The sequence below is a fragment of the Andrena cerasifolii genome, chromosome 9 (assembly GCF_050908995.1).
Source record: "Andrena cerasifolii isolate SP2316 chromosome 9, iyAndCera1_principal, whole genome shotgun sequence".
Lineage (NCBI taxonomy): Eukaryota > Metazoa > Arthropoda > Insecta > Hymenoptera > Andrenidae > Andrena > Andrena cerasifolii.
Genome location: NC_135126.1, coordinates 11,899,376 through 11,917,039, shown reverse-complemented (window position 1 = coordinate 11,917,039; position 17,664 = coordinate 11,899,376). Strand labels below are relative to the sequence as shown.

The following is a 17,664-nucleotide window of genomic DNA, read 5'->3' as shown; positions in this document are numbered from 1 at the left end:
TTGGAAAAAGTAAAAGGGACTGGCATTTACCGTCGCGCTTTCACCAGGACTCTGATATTTAGAGACGTCAGCGGCGAGGATACGCATACGGTGAAAATAGCCGTCGAGCCGTTTGACATTTATGCGTTTCGTCCTAATAACCGTAACGCAATAAATATTCGTCCCCATGAAACCCGTCAGAACGGCTGCAAATTGCAACACGTACGTGCCTCTACGGGTTTCAAGCTCATCTTGGCCACGAAATCGATTGCAAAATGATCCGCAACCGTGAAATAATTCTCCCGTTGCGCCGTAGCTTTTCTTTATTCCCTCGCTTATGGATTCGATTTGGCAACGATTAACGCGGAGATGTCGCGACGATTATGCGGGTAGAAATAGAAATTTGGCTTCGATTCCAATCGTCGACAGTTGCTGCATTCGTCGCGTTTTTCCTGCTCCGTCAGCGTTCAAAAATATTTGGAAAGCGGCATACTTATTAGTAGCAGCTCCAATAGATTCTTAGTTTCTGCGCTAATTAAAGCCAATAACGAATTCACGCTGGTCATACTTTTTTTCTAATTATTCTATAGGTGGCGAACGCAGCTTTTAATGAACCGAGTTTTAATAACTCCTGGTTCTAGAATTGAACGATATTCTGATCAATTTTCATTAAATTGTAGTTTAACTGGTTAAAATTTTATTAGACTATTTATTAGACTATCTCTTTTAAAATTTCTCGAGGAAATATTGTATGTTGGGAAGGGAGGAATAATTTTTCAAACGTGAATGTGCTTTCACTTCCTTCTGTTAGTCAATTTCCATGAGAAACAACGAGATGGGACGAAAGAGGGTGAGTGGTAAGAAACAGTTAGTAATCAATGGTCAGAGGCGAATTAGCTGTGGTCGGTAGCCACTGGTCAGTGGTTAGCAGTGAATTATTCCCCTTCGACGAGGCAAGGGTAATCATTAAATTGGGGTAGGGTCTAGTCGACTTCCGTCTCCCTAACGTTCAAACATTCGCCCAAATGGTCCTGCTCACGTTCACCACAAGTGGTTGTCGATTGTTATCGGCGACACCTGATCAAGGAACAAGTCATGCCTTTGTTAATTATCGTTCTCGCGTCTACTAATTACCAGCGAACCCGCGAGTCATTCCTGAAATTCCGCGATACTCCACGGATGATTCTTCGAAACCAGCTGGCCTGCGACGCTTTCTTCCGATTCCTTTGCGCGATGCGTGACAGCGTATGTTTCTAGAAAACGCGAAACATATATTTCGACGTTGCATGAATTTTACGCGTGCTGGAAAACGCGACTTTCTCTCCTGCCGCGGCACGATCATTAAGAATAAAAATAACTGTTCCGTTTCTTCTTCTTTTTTTCTTCGTGTCATTAATAACTAACGCGCAATAGCCTCGCATTAAAACAGAGCTAGGCGGCCGGCTCCTCCGCGGTTAATTATCACCAGCATGGAGAAACGGTTAATACGATTGGAAGTGGTCAATTAACCTTAATTGTGCCTGTTAATTACTGTGTTACTCGACGCAGCTCGATTACGTTGGAACGCACTGTTAGGCGGATTATCGCGCGAGTGTTATCACGATCGTGGCCTAGCAGTAGCCAAACCTATTGAATCATTGTCGTCATTGAAACGTGCCTCTCCGGTTTCCTAGGATTTTCGCCCCCGTTTCTTGAGCGGTTTCTCGAGCTCCAATCTCCTTCTGACTTCACGCTTCAGAGAGGGGAAATGACATTTTTCGATGGAAATTCGAGGACATCCTTTGTGGCCGTTTACCGAAGATCTTTCGATTGCGAGAAAGCGAATTATTTTTCTAAACCGTCGTCCCCGATTCGAGTTTAATCATCTTCTCTCCTTGACATTTGTATTCCGGCTTAAATGGATCCGATGCTATCTGCGCGCCGGTTTGAAACGGATTTTGTCCCCTTTCAGCCGAGTTACCGTACCTCGCCGCCATTAATCCGTCTGAAGTGATTTCTGCTCGTTAAAAAGGATGTAAGCCAACGATTCCGCGAACGATCTTTTCGAGGAAGAGAGAACAAAGATTCGTTCCTGATATTTCAGTTGCAATTATGCAGGCCTGTTCCCAGATTCTCTGTCCCTGTGCACTTCAAGCGTACTCGCCGTACCCTTTAATTAATTCCATAATTTCATTAGTAGACTTAGGAAGGGACATCTTTGAAGTGTTACGATTCTAATGAAACTTTACACGCCTGCAAAGTAAGTGAAATAGAGGACAGTTACTACTTTTACATTTCCACTGCGAAGGCACGAGCCTGAGGGCTGAAACCACCCCTCCAGAGAGAAACTGCTTTCCATGACTCTTTCGTAAATTAACACGGTGCACGCGACGGTACAGAGATTCTACAAGAAACTTAGAAGCTCGTCCATGCGGCCACTAATTTGACGTGTCGGTGGTTCTGCATCCCACCTCTCTGAAAACGATGGAACCGCGTGTCAGTAAATTGTCACAATTTACGGGATCACTTACCGCTCAATAACAGACCATTGGACTCGGCTCAATTGCCCCCTGCGTTGAAAAAAATCTACGTAACCGACATTGATTCGTCGAATTTCGCGATCCAATTGGCACAAACCATCGTTTAATCCACTTAAGTTGCCTCGCATAATCACACACAGTACGCCCCCTCCAAACATTCGAAATACCTGATACTTTTATTTGCTCGTGAAACAGCTGCGTTCGTGAAAACTGGTCGCGTCCGTTCTCTTTCACGAAAAGTACTGTATTATTCGAACGATGAAGGGGAGCAAAAAAAAAAAAATAGGCGCTTGAATCGAAAACAGCTTGGATGCAGAAAACACGTAGGAAAATAAAAACGCGCGGAAGTTGAACGGGCTATTGTTGAGCCATAGGCCGTGGGGGCAGCCAGCGAGAAGGTATCTATCGTTCTGGAGCCTGGCGATAAATATCATCCGATCCACGTCGCCTTGTCTTCGGCGATAAGTGTGACAAAAGCTCAGGCGTACGCGAGCGCGAAGTTTCTCCTCGCGGGGTTGCACGCCTCGCGGATCCAAGCCCCGTAAATCACGCTCGAGATCGTAATCGATCCACCGGCGGGGAGGCTCCTAGGATGGAACAAATTGACCCACTTAACGATCGCTCCGTTTCAGCTGGATACCGATCGCGCGGGGAAATCGAGGGTCTCTGCGATACACTGTCCGGGTAGCAGTCCGCTTTATTGAGACATCATTCATCTCTGCAGCACTAGCCACGTCAGGACGCAGTCGCCGCTAGGAAGCACGAGCTTCAAGCCAGAGAAAACGGCGACTCCCCGCGAGGAAAGTTACTCGAACGATGCTCCTTCGGCCAGTCCTTTGACTTTCCACCTCGCGTGCCTGCGACGGTTCGAGCATTCTCATCGTCGTCGGGGGGTTTTCTTATCATCGTCCAGCTGTTCGTTGAAATTCGTCAAGATGGCTCTCTGTTCCGGTCACCGGCTCGAACGGCACGTTTGACGAGTCGCGGCCCCATCGGCCTGGAACGACAGTAATAACGACCGTCTCCAAGTAAATCGTCATAACGAACCCTCCCGCGTGGCACCTGTGACGAGTGTCACGTGAAATCGGGTCAGTCCTCTGGTGCAATCACGGAGGAATCGAATGAGACCGAGTGACACCGAACAGGGAAGCAACCGTGCCCGTCCAGGCTTGGCCTTCCGCCTCTTCCCTTCGGTTCGTCGATGTCATGCACGCAACGACGTCCGCATTGTACTCCTGTTCCCGACGCGATTCGATCTTCCTCGTGATTCCAGCAATTTAAAGTCGAAGCTGCGTACGATCGATAATAGGTGGTATTCTTCCGCGTCTCCTCCTGTTCCAGTGCGTTTAATCGCACATGCGCCATGGGAACCCTGCGGATGGCTCACGGTTTCCATACACGCGCCTCCCGATTCCACACCTTCCGACCGTTCGAATCGATCATATTCTATCAGGGCCAGTTCCATTAGCTGCTATCCATGCCACACGGCTGACAGACACTTGAGAAGAATTTCTTTTACATTGATCATTGCGTAACACGATATTAATATGATGGGGAGTTTATTGTCGTGCCATCCTAATGTTTGAATGGAGGGACGTTAAATACAGGGTGATCGAGTTGGGACGTTCCTCTAACGCACTACTTCGTCCCGATTCGTTTAGTCACGACGTAGATTGCGCCGCTAGTCCCGCATCAACTTATGCGTCGCCTTGACACTGTTCCATCCAACCTTTACACCGGTCGAACTTCTGCGTATTTTCTCTCCCTTTGGAGACGCGTTCCAATTAGATTACCCTTCGTTTGGCTCACCCCGTGTAATTCATTTTCATTGCACGAACGGGTTTTCGCGTTCCGCACACGCTGCGCGCGGATTCGACAGCTTTTTCCTTTCTTGTTGCGGACGAAACGAAACGAGCTTCGTGATCCATCCGGGAATCGATGGAACGAGAGCCAGATTTCACGGTCCGTTCATCGCGTGCTTCTCTCACTGTTTAACGGGCGAACAAAGATAGCCTGTAAGTGTCTGCATCTCGCCGGCCGGGCCGATAAAACATTGTTACATTGCGGCGACTTTCGAAAGCGTCTAATTAGTTACACTTTCAGCGAGCACCGTAACTAGGGCGGTGCAGCATGGCCAGCTGCACAGGGCAAGGAGAATAGGGAGGGTGTGCTGCACTTGGCACGCGTCGGAACACGAAAATCTTATTCCACTTCGATACGATTGCGTCTCACGTATGAGCCACCAGTGCGGGCTATGGAAACTGGGACGGGCTGTAGCCCCTCTTTAATTCATCCGTTGCTAAGTAAAACGACGAAGCGCGGTACAAAGAGCGTCTGTTCGTGCTGTCTCTACTCGTTCGCGAGAAACTTCCACGCTGATTAAAACTTTATCAGTGTGAAATATTTGGATCACAGTTTCTCAGTACGACGCCACTGGTCACCAGAGTCACAGCGGAAAACGAACCGAGCGCCATCTGAATACCAAACTGTGAGGTGAAGAGTTAATTTCCATCGAAGAAAAGTGGTTCATTCAATCCTAGATCGACTTATTTGATGCGTGAATAGAAGCCTCCACCCTCTGCCCCAGAATGATTCACCCTACAGCAGAGTGAATCACGAAGTTGAGCAATTTCTACGATAGCATCGCGGGGTACCGCTATCACCGTTTTCCCAGCACCAAAAGCCAGCTCTCCTTCCGCCTGACTCATGAACAGGCACATCTACTCGGAGCCGCCAGCAGCAGCAGGACCAAGTTTACGGCACCCCTGTGCGCCATTTCTCGTCGGTCGCTTCTTACGGGTAAACATTCGAACCCCCAGACTGTTTTGACCCAGTCGCTGCTGTTAGCCATTCCGTGGCCCAGACTTTGGAGCACGGTGTCTGTTTAATGTAGCCCCGAGCTGCGGGTTTAACGAACGACTCTTCCTCCTCTAATTGTTGGAGCAGCCACGGTGCTCGGGATTCTACGGAGATGACGAACGATGGCAGGGTCCCGTATACAAGCCGAGACGTTACGATCCTTTTCCACAAGTAAAAACCTGACCCCCCTCCGCTGTTACCGTTCGCCAAGAACAAGTGGACGTTCATCACAAGCTCCGGCCGATCGTTCGGCACGAACGAGCATTGTTCTCGACCTTGTCTTCCTTCTGCCAGGTTCTCTTGCGTAAATGGCGGCGCAGGTGGATCCAGGGTACTCGGTTCCAGCTGAGCTTTACGACTGGCATCGCAGTTCGTCCCGCTTTATCTGACCTTAAATCCCGGACTCCCTTTTCTTTTTCCTCTCCACTTAAAAGAGTTTTTATCTGATGACCGCGTAGATCAGCCTTGCAGCGTTCCACTTCGTACGATCGTTTCGAAGAGAAAGTCTTGCTTATATTGTAGAAATAGATGTATGTTAAAATTAACGTCGCTTTTTCCTTCCCCGAACAATAGAGTCCGCGCAGAGACGGGCGTATTGTAAATACGACAATGGGGAACGCACCGAGCGAACACCGTCGAGATACGGATCGACGGTGTCGATAAAGTCGGATATTATCTTTATGCTTCCCCGTAAGTCGTAACAATACCACTCTTTCTCGTTGTTAGGCGCATTTCGCGGGTTACTGGGACGTGCCCGCCGGTTGTAAACCCCGTGCATGATCGGTACTTCCGCCGCGATTAGCCCGGTTTTTTGCCTCCAATTGTCGGAATTACTCGGTTCGTGGCTCGTTTGCGCAACAAATTCACCGTTCCATCGAACGCGCCGGTATTGCCTAGCGGTCTGGACTTCAATCCACCACGGATTTGTGCGAACGTAAGTGAACAGCCTTCTCGGTACCCTGACGAAATCAAATTGCCCGTGGACTAAACCCTCTGCCCCGTTTCCTACGATCGGAGTGAACGCGTTGCACAATTCCCCGCAATTCTCGTTTCCCGGTCCCTGATTCCTTTAATTAAACAGAGGTTGTCTCGGGGATGAAAATCCTGACCACTCCATCTTCCTAAGACCTCCTGGGAGTACGCTCGTCCATATCAATCTTCTCCGCAACGTTCTCTGCACTAGGTCGAGAAAAATCTGCGGGGTCGCGACTAAGATGAATTCGGGGAGTCGTGTTCGTTTCTCGAGGATGCATCGGTGGGTAAACAAACGCCTCGTGGGGGTCTCGGAGCGTACGTGAAACGAATCGGTGACGTCGACGTGGTCGTATCGACCCTTCTGGACGGGCGCCGGCTGGCGTCACCCTGGCAACCCTCGCCCGTTTCCTTTTGCATAGGAAAAGCCGCGCAACGGCAAGACCCGCGGCGTCGTGCACGGCGTCTAGGCGACCGTGGATCTTTGTTCCCCTGCTTTTTAGGTGGCTCCTCTTCATTAGCGCTAGGATCATCGGGTGCCGCTCGAGCACGCTCGCGTCCGCGACATCCGGCCAGGTTTATCGCGACGCCCAGTAACCATGTGCTCGCGCCTCGACCACTCCATGGTTCGTTGACACTCGCGCCTTTCCAACCGGTGCAAACACTCCACGGCTCTTCCACGACGAGAGTCTTCGACTGGGGCGCGATGATGGTTAGTTCCGCGGGATGTTTTGATCTGGAGAGTCTTATCTTCGTTTACAAGTCGTTGCAGAGACTTGAGTCTGTTTCTGGCGCGCAGCTGAGCTGCTCTAGGTCTGAATGTGCCGGGAGGTCGAAAGGAAATAGTGTTTCGTGGGAAGGTAGACGATAATGAATCGTATTGAACACATTTGAAATGGAATCGAGTTCCCTACACCCAACACCGCCAGGCTGTAGCAACGCGGAGAGAGTGTGTCGAGTAATAGGAAAAGAATGCGTAATTCGAGCCTGTTAATGAGTAATATCTCGAGTGACCATGCGAAGGACGACCGATTATAAACTCCGCCGCATGGCAGTCAGAGGTGTGAACAGCTAGCACGACGTTTCCGATCATAATTGCGCGGGATGGTCGCTCGTGTTTGATGCAACACTTGTTTAAGGCTCTTCGTTGTTCGGTGAACGATGAAACGAGTAGCCAGTTCGCCGCGATGGATACTAGGGACCCGATAATCAATCCCTCCAATTAGGATCCTAGCGATCAGATGCAGCGCTCTATTGTTTATTTATTATCGGCCCACGTGGCTGGCAGAAAACATCGATCGCCGTTTCAGCCGCAGGCGAGGCGTATCTCTCTGATACTCGCGCGTCAGACACGATGCATTATTCACGATATTGTGCCTCCGATTTATATATCGAGCGTTAAAAGTTGTCGGGAGTTTCTTCTTTATTGCCTCCGTTCACGGGCATGCTCATAAACATGTTGCGGGTTAGACCGAACTTAATATCGCCTGAGTAAGCACACGCTTGAAATAACGTTCATTTTTTTTTATGAAGAGGTGTCGCAGGAATTGTATAAAAAAATTTCAACGAGCAAACAGTTGCAGTGTCTACGAATGCGTTGGAGTTTGAGAGGTCGGAAATTTCGCAGCAGTCAATCGAGCGCGTAGATGGCAATAATGCTTTGTTCTTTCCTGACACGCTTACCGTCAATAATGATACAGTAATTTGTACAATGAACCACGAATCCACTTCACAACGGATGAGGCCGAAGTGGGTCGCCGTTTCCTATTCTTTTGACATTCCCAGTTGGACGCGATCGAGGAGGTAATTTAGAACGATGCGCCTAATTGCTTCCGATTAGGCTGTCTGGATGGCGCAAAAGCCCAACCCAAGTAGAAAGACGGGAATTAACATACCGCGACGTCAAAGTGGAAGGCAGTAGCACAGGTGCAGCAGGAAGTCGATAAAACAACCTGTACACTGTACACAGGTATTGGTTCGTGAACGTGAAATCCGAGTTCGCGAGGTCCCTGCGGGGTGGTCGACTCGATTATTTGTCACTTGGTTGCTTACAGAGCCGCGCGGATTGTTAACTAATATCGATCCGGCTCGAACGTCACGCGAGCTTCTCATCGGACGATGTCGAGGGTTTAATTTGAAAGTGTGATGCCCACCGTTGTTGTTAGGTTCTCCATCGATGCGACTGTCCAATTTCCACGCATATCGAGCCTCTCTGGTTAATTTAGATGTAAATGTCGCGGAGGCACGGGAGACGCGCTACACGACACCGCTCGCCGATGATTTGACGCGTTCCGTTACCCCTCGGCTCTCTCGTTAGATCAGTGTCATTTGCTGGCAAACAAACGCTCGTCATTTCGTTCCGGCCCGATGGACAATAAAATTGCGCACCGCCTGTAATGATATTAATTAGTCCTTTTCACTGCTTTCCAATCAGCGCCCCGCGCATTTCAATTAATCGCGCGAGTGGAGATGAAATTTGTTAACGAATCGACGGGTGGGTGTCCCGATGAGTCGCTGCTCCGAGAACGCGACGCGAAACGGTGTCACGGATCCAGCTGGAAAATAACGCCTCTGCACCCAAGACGCGTGGAGACATAAACTACCATCGCGTTACTTTTAATAGAATCGGGGACGTATCGGTGCTTCGACGAAACGGGAAATTGGTAGCGGTGTATGAGAAATTTATGGTGATCCCGCGTCAGTTATTGCCTCTCCTCCGCCCTGGTTGCGTGTACACGGTCTCGTATTGAATTTTTAATGGCCCACTCCCCTCGCTACTCCTCGACTACTCTAACGTCTCAACAATTTATTGTGGATACACGTGTGCACCGTCCCCGGGGACAGGGTTTTCTTTGCTGGTACGCGAAGAATCGCACGAGCCTCGATCTCGTGACTTTGCATAGGCTGGTTTGATTTATTTCGCGAGTGTCTATCGAAAGCGTAGCGCACCAGTGTCTGGCTCCCTCGTCGGGGGATCTGTCGGAGTTATCTGTCAAGCAGGCGCACACGGAATACTTATCGGTCGTCAGACTTTCCATACGAAAGCATTCGCGCACGCATCTGCATTATTTAGAGCGAATGGGCTTTCCCGGGCTGAACGAGGCACGCGAAACGCCGAGCGGATCCTTTGGTTTAACAATGGCGCACGGTGTACTTTGACCCGGTGAAGTGGTTGATGGGAAGCCCCCCCACGTGTAAGACTTGAACTGGAATACAGCTCGTGTAAGTACCTACGTACGTAGCCACTGCTTGTCAGCCTTAATCCGTATACTAGGGTACAATTTCCTCCGTGTTTACGAGTATACGCTGTCGAGTACCTCGGGAGCTGCTGGATATCCAGAAAATCACGGGGACGTTTATTAGCTCCCTTAAAAATGAGGGCGAATTTAGATCCGAATGTGATGCTTGAAAGATTGTAAACAGACATTCGCGCCGCGATGATGAGCGAATTTCTTTAAAGATGAGACGAAAGCCGTTTGGCGACTGCAAGAAAAAAAAGGAGCGTCAGAAGACACGTGGCGTTAATTAAGCGTGGCGAGGGGCAATTGAGCCCGAGCCGCGACGCGACGCGCCGAACGGAAAGAGAGGAAAGTGGCCAGGGAATCGCGTGTTGTCGCGCCTCGTGTCACGTGCTCCAATGCAAACGCGAGGTGAGAGTTTCTTTCTCGGCTCGCTCGAGACATCTCGTCTCGAGATCGGGCCGTGCCCTCTCGTCCCTTTTCGAGGAACTCTGGTCGTGGCCGAGCAGACCTTGATTTTCTGGGTAGCACGTAACCACCTTAGCCTCCGGCTGCGTTCCCTTATCGCACTTCCCAATAATTTGGGACAGAAGTCCACAGACTTAGCGGCCAATTGTTCTCACAGTACACTGCTGGGGATGTTTCCCCGCGTGTACGATAAATTCAAGCATCTTCTTATCGCGATGCAGCGTGCAGAAGGAGAAGACACTGTTGTCTGTTCGGCGACGCGCGTAATCTGCATCTTTCTGCAGGAGTCACATCGATCTCGTGGACGAGGAGGCACAGGACCAGTCGAGCACGTCTGGCGTTTTCCTTTTTTCCCCGTGGCGTTCATGGCCTGGTGTCCGTGCGAGCCAAAGGATGCCGTTCATCGATCGAATCTTTCATCTAGGTCAGGCTGCACCGTGTTCCCCACGTGAACATCCCTTTTATTATCCTTCCGCTGCCATGGGATTCTCGCGCCTTCCCGTCCATAGCCGCCGCTAATGAACTCGCCGGAGATACGGGCCCCGATTAATCAACGAACTCGATGAATTTCCTCGATCACGGCGATCCTTGTCCCCGCCTCGATTACCTTGTAATTAGCAACGATTTACATCCCGTTCGGGGAAGCGTGCTCCTGTTCGGTAGCCGCGATTAACGAGACCTCGAAACGAACTGGAAGCGGAGGATGTAGATTATCCTCCTCTCCTAGCACGCTCCTTCTTTAGCTTCCTACCTAGCACCAGCTAGAGCTCTGGACCCCGCAATGGACCCCATGCTACCACCGTGATATCACTTTTAAACTTTCTTCTGGCCAGCATTAGATTAGCGCCGAGAAACTTATTATCTAACATCTCGTGTAGCAAAAGGCGATCCCAGACTTTTCAGCCCGAGTGTAAGTCTTCTGGTTCGGTGAAAGCCTGAGAGGGTTAGCCAGCATCGGTCACGCCTACATCCTGCTCGGAATGCTCGCGGTTACGATGTTTAGCGAATTATTTCATTTGACTCACGCGCATCCGGTAGGCGACCCGAAGCCATGTGGCGATCGCAGATCATTCGGGGGACTGGAATCTGGAATAAACGGACAGGGGATAGGGAATATTGGGGGAAATCTCCGCAGGGTCGTTTCGCTGTTCGTCAAACGTAACGACCTGTCGCTTTGTGTTTGGCGGTGATCAAATTCCGGGTTTCGTTCGTAATTCGATCCCACCGCGTCCCCAGAGGACTTTATCCATCTTTTTAAGCTCCCGCGCGAACTGATTGCCATCAATTCGAGCAGCCGTCCACGCGATCGAGATCACTGTGCAGCGCGTCAGGATGTTTTAAAGCGGGCGCGCGGAGTCCGTGGCGGAGACTTTTTGGCGATAAAAGTCGGGTACAGAGGCGAGCTAGCCAACCGCGGCAGCCAGGGCAATTTAATCGGGAAGATGGAATTAACGAGGCCGCCACCTCGGTCCGATCCTTTAATCCTCTCTCCAAGAAAGAAGATCAAAGACTGGCCCCTGTCAAGAGTTAACATGGATCTTGTTCCGCGGTTAACACTGTTGCTCATCAAAAAGCCATTATCTGGATTATGGTAGATTATAGTTAGAGTAGCGGAATCCATCATTGCTGCTTTCATGGATATCGCTCGAGTTCCTCGACAATCGGTTAGCACGCTTGGAGCCTGCAACTTACTTCCTTTTGGTTGAATAATTGATCGGAATCCGGTGAAAGTTTCGTGGAAGCTTAGATTCAGGTTAAGCAATCCGTAGAATTGTTTATATAATTTTCCGCCTATCTGCTCCCGCCGCGATTATCGTTCTCGCTGATTCAACTCTCGACGAGTGCTCGCTGGTCCGTCGAGATACGGCGTGGAGCGGGGCGCGACGCTATACCTTGTATTAATTACCCGAGATTAGGCACACAGGGACGACAGTCCGCGCTATTGCCGGCTACCCTCGTTGAATTTCCAAGAGGCACACCGCTCCGCGGTTGTACAAGCTTTTTATTGAAACGAGAAACTGTAAACGGGCCCGTCCGGCAAATCCGGCCAGATTACGGCGAGAAGAAACGCCCGCGCTTGCCTCGCGAAATATCGATTACCCTCTCGATACAATTATACACCGCGTAGGAACGTTCTCAACGAGATGTACAGTAACTTACGGGGCAACTGATTGCTGGGTCGCTCGGTTTTGGCACACGTGATGCCGAGCCAACAAACGTGGCTTGTAAACCAAATCCTTCGAGCTTCGTCGCCGCTGCTTCCGTCCTTGGCCAAAGAATCTTTGCTCGCGAAGTTATTTGAACTCCTCGAGCTTTTATTCGTTACGCTAACCTTCGAGGCGAAACGCCGCGCGGACGCGCCAGGAGCGTCGATTCTGCTCCGTTTCGGGTTATATCAGGAGGATCCACGGTGCGCCACTTCTCCGCAGAGCGAGAAGGGGAGGGAGGGAATAAAAGGCTGCGAGATCGTGAGCAGAAATCATGAGGAGCGCGTTTAACCAACGAATCCCACCACCCCGACCACCCCCCGGCGCGATTCGACGTCAGGCGTCGTGTCGCGCATATCCGGCGACTTCCGTTTCTTATCGGCTCCTCGCGATCTTTTAGCGTGTGCTCGTGATTCTGTGCCGCCGTTCGCGGAAGATCGTTTTTCCTCGGTCCTGGCTGTTCCACTTTCGCCGGCCACCGGTCGGCCATTTAATTTGCACAGTGGCAAGAAATCGCTTCGCGGAAGCTTTCGACCAGCTCGACGGAGAGCGAATAAACGCGAGGGAGAGAGAGAGAGAGAGAGAGAGAGAGAGAGAGAGAGAGAGAAGGAAAAGAAATAATAAAGAAGCTGGGCGTCTTCCTCGTCGCCCCGGTGCCTTCGAGCCCCCTAGTCGAGATATTTATTGCAGCGGAACGAAGTTATTGCCCCTGGACGAGCCCGCGATCCGGGAACGAGCGTCTAAACGGAATTATTTGCGTTCCTTTCGCGCCTTCCAGGAATCCACGCCCCGACCCAATTCTCCAGACGTAAACGCGTTTTGCCTAGGCGACCCAGGCCAGTTTGCATGGACGAGAATTCGCGGACCGACTCGGCTGGGCGTTACGTTCGATCGGCTGTGTTTCTTTTGTTCTACTCGTCATAGGTAGAAGGATATTTGTTGGTGCGGGGAAACAGGATATTACGGTGTGTTTGATATAATTGAGAGAACACGCTGCGTGCGCTGTACACCTCGTTGCCGAACGTTCGTCTCAAATAATAATACGATCCGCAGGATGCTGGCGAAGATGGTACCTCAGAGGTCTCGTGAATTGGAAGCAAAGGGAAGTCGGGGGCGACTCTCGCGTGACCCTTATTCGATCGACCAGAAGAAGGGAGTCTCGCGTGCGCGAATCGGTTGACCGAAACGAATCAGGTGTAACGGGATCGGATAACGCGACAGCGTTTGAGTTAACTCCCTCTAATCCTGATTAGCAGCGCGGACGGTATGGTGGAGCGTTAGTGGGTCATCGGACCGTGCCAATTCGGTCGGTCCTCGCGGTAATCTGAAGATAAACGGGCCGATGTTATTGATAAAACTGGGTCGTCGACCATCGATTTTCCCCCCCGGTCTGTCTTTTCGTTTTTGAACCGGATGAACGAGGGCGCCGCCGGGATCGAATCGCGCGCCGCGAGCCTCCGATTAGCAACGGAAATCGCGGTTAACTGGAACACGCCGTCGCGCCTCGCGATAAACAATTCAATCGTCGCGCTGTATCGCGGCGCTTTTCTTCTTGCCAGTGGAACAGCCGCGAAATTGACTCTCGTTGATCGCGGGCCGCGTAAGAAAAATCGCCGTCGATTTATCTTGGCCGCCACGCGGATTCCGTATCAACGACGGTTTCCATTGAAATACCCCTCGTGCTCGCTTTCACCGCGTGCCATCTGCTCGCGCCGCGAAACACGGACAACCGTGACCAGATCAGAATCCTTTTTATTTTAATGAGCCTCGCGTCAGCTGAGAGAGCCGGACAGCGAAGATGCGCCTCCGTGTCAACGCGCGGTCTCTGGCAGAATCCTGCTCGCCTTCGCCGAGGAATGCGCGCGGAACACGGCGGGAACGTGTGCGGGTGTTCGTCGGACGAAACAGTTCGTCGCGGCTGGATTCTGATCAGAATGGATGTGGGTTGTCACAGAGCCGTGCCGAGGATGCTGCAGCGCCTTCAAGGTATATCACCCTGCCGGGGCACGAAAACCCGCAGCGTGCTCCACGAATTGCGGGATTTAGTTGCGACATGTCTTCAAAGGAAACGAGGAACGGCCGCTATTGTGGTTGCTTAGATTGACAATTAAGCTCCGGGAAGTAGTGCGTAACATTGCGATAATTAAGTTCGACCTGGAGAATTCGTGGGGAGAGATGACAGATTCGAGAAACAAGAATCTGGCTCCTCTTGTGAATTAAAACGTCTCTTTATATGACAAAGGAGTCACACTGAAAAGGCGGTCTTGCGATCTAATTGTCGAAGCTTGCCAAACACTGGACACGCGAATGGTCGGGGTTCGTTCGTCGGGCAGGAGAAATCATGGACGTGACGTAATTTTCGCAGGACCGTTTTGCACGCGGAAGGGGCCGTTTTTCTCGACGCTGGATGTTTTAACGTGCTGCGCCCGGACGAGGTGAAACGACTGTGTGGCGCGGTTCTTACGCCGATGGAGGAAGTAGATTTTTGCTTACGGACGGAGCTGCTGGCAAAAAAGATGGTAACTAACACGAACGGTACCAGGAGCTACTTTTGGGTCGCTCGTCTCCGGGATTGCCGTCACGTACCCGCGTCCCTTTTCTGGCTGATCGCGCGTATCGAGCATTACAATGGCGTAATATCATGTGTCGACAACGGAGTAACGGACTCGCTTGGTACACGGATCCAGCGATGATTTAATCCTTCGCGCGGCGAGTTTTCTGTGCGACTGGCCGCATCGTTTGATCCACCAGCGCGTCATGCATTCGCCCAGCGAATGCAGGGACTCGGGGGGAGGATCGCGGGTTAACGGGTTTCTAATTTCTTGGTCGATTATTCTCAGCTATTCTTCCGAACGTGCCAGTCGAGAAGGATATTCCTAGCAGGTAAACGTCTTCGCATTTCAAATGTCGAATGTTGAAACGGCCATGAGGATTCGACCAGTTTATCTATAAGCTGTTGAGTTCAGTTACCTCTCTTGTATGCTAAATGGGGAACCTTGGAACAAAGGATCGTAAGTCAATGGGGGAGAGACTCTAGTACAGGCTTTCTGTCTTCGCGTACACTTGTTTTGATGACTCGATGCCCTGGAAGTACGTTGCCAACTGTGAAAAGCGCTTTTCTCATCTCTCCCCGGTTTAACGAAGCTTTGAAGTCGCGTTGGCAGGTAAGTACCGGTATCCGAAGCTGAAGCGTCGATTAGCTAGCTGACCGACAGGCGCGGGGACAAAATACGCGAGGCAGACACAAGCAAGGATCTCTGTCAATCATCCGACCGCCCTTGCCTCTCGATTCTCGAGGCTGGGCGGCTCGTGTCTCGTCCGATCGTGCCATGTACGAAGCGGCTGGTATTAGACCGGTTGGCCAGTGGACTTGGCATATTAGTCCCCATAAAGGGGCATCGATCGCCATTTCAGCAACTTCGTACACGAAGCACGCACGCGGAAGATCAAGCCGCAAGAAGCGCCCGAGCGCCTCCGCGCGGCGCGTGTAACAGTATACGAAGACGGAACTTCTGCATCGCGAAGTACGGCGGTCTGACTTCTCGGTCGAAATTTTTCGCGGACATCCGTGGGAGCCTCGGGGGGTCGGGATTTTTAAGGGAACGCTTCCTTGTGTCGGTTTCGAGCCGAACAACACGAAACCTGAACGCATCGTCGAAACTGGCATTTCGGAGGATTTCGGGGGAATAATTGGTCGAGTTTCGGTATCTTAGCGTCGATCAGTCAGGCTCAATTAGATTCACTGTACTCCCACTCTGTTGGAAATTCTGGGGAGCAGCTGATACTCTGAACTTTCGGAAGCTGTGGTAAACGATTCACGCTGGGTTCGAAATCGATTTAATAATGGAATATCCTCTGTGTAATCGGGCGAACGGATTCTGCGTCGATTAGATTGAAGGGTACCGTGAAGTTCGCAGACTTGCTGGGTGAAAAAGTGACCCGGCCGATCGCACAGAGACTAGAGTAACGGATCAACCGTTGAGCGTTACGATCGTTCTTTATGGGGCTGAAAATGACCGTTCCACCCCACGCGTTCCTCTTTGTATTATTTTCCCGAACGTCTCTGGATCGTAAGTCCGTTCTGGGAAACGTTCTAACGATCATCACCTTACACAGGATAGCTTCAGTGCAGCTTCATGAAACATTCTCTAGCTATAAAAGCGAGGTTCGCGCAAATTGCTAACCGCAGCTGGCCATTCCTTACGGTCGGGGGGTATCTTCTCGCATTGCGGGCCTTCTTATTCGGCCGCCTAGCGCCTCCCACGTTCTTTCGCGCGTTTCTGCTCCAAGAACGTGACGCTCGCATTGTCTTGGGCCGAAAAATCGCCGGGTGCACGTGTCATCAGTCGAGGCACCATAAGAAATCTCCACGTTTTGTCTCATTTGGGCTACCAATTTCAAGATACGACGAGGGTGGCCGTTTTGCTACTGACGCTTGGGATACCAGAGACTTGAACTGGGAGATCCTTTTATTGCGAGGGGAGTAAGGATCGCCGAAGTGGAGTCTTGGGGATCCTACGAGCCTCAGGATCACCGAGATGAGTACTTGAAATGCAATAAGCTTTAACGATACGATGCTCTCGCTGCAGCGCGTGGCTTCGCAAAAGACTCCTTGTTACAGTGTTAATTTCTTTACCGAGTCAGTGAGTACGCAGAATTTCTGGAAGTATGCTCGTTGCGCTAACCGTATGAATATGTATTTACTTTATTATATTACAACGTACATTAATGCTTGTAAGTTCGCGACCACTTCCTTAACTGTTACATTCTGGAATACAGCAAACGGTGGCAATTACCATTTGATTGTGCTATCGCCGAAGCAATCGCTATTTATCTCCGTCCACGGTAATACGTTAACGACCCTATTATATTAAATAAACGAAAATATAATTAAGGGATTAATACGGTACAATTGATATATTAATAAAGAGAATGGCTAGGAATTGGACTGTGACAAAAGTGGAATTAGTAGCGAGAAAATAGAATGGAGCTTTAATTAAATAGCACATCAGAATTATGGACATAAAAGAGCAATTTCCCCATTATTCGAGCAGAAGCAAAAATAGAACCGTTCACATTTATACGAGAAGCTCTGTGCAATTTTCATGATCCGCGTTGGATGGAAGTTTGATAGTCTCGCATCGACCGTGTTTTAATTAGATCTGACTGGCTGCGATTGTTCCATCACCTCAGATTTTTCATAAATAGAGCCTCCTCGTCAAACGTTTCATTAATTTTCAATTTAATAAAATCTGAAACAGACGATTGAGAATGAGAGAGATATCTCGTTGCTCGGCGGGCGCATTGAGACGACTCGGCGGCAGATTTTTACTCGTACAGCGAGGAGAGAGCGCGCAAATTGATTCAGTAGAATTACGCGCGGACGAGGAGGGGTGAGTTTCAATAGGAATTACTTTTGGG

The 17,664-nt window shown here is 50.4% G+C and overlaps 1 protein-coding gene across 12 annotated transcripts in view; it reads left to right on the top strand.

Moving 5' to 3' along the window:
* LOC143373266 (uncharacterized) overlaps nucleotides 1-17,664 on the top strand; it is a 157,358-nt gene that overhangs the window by 36,935 nt on the left and 102,759 nt on the right. The gene's annotated exons all lie outside the window — the stretch shown is intronic.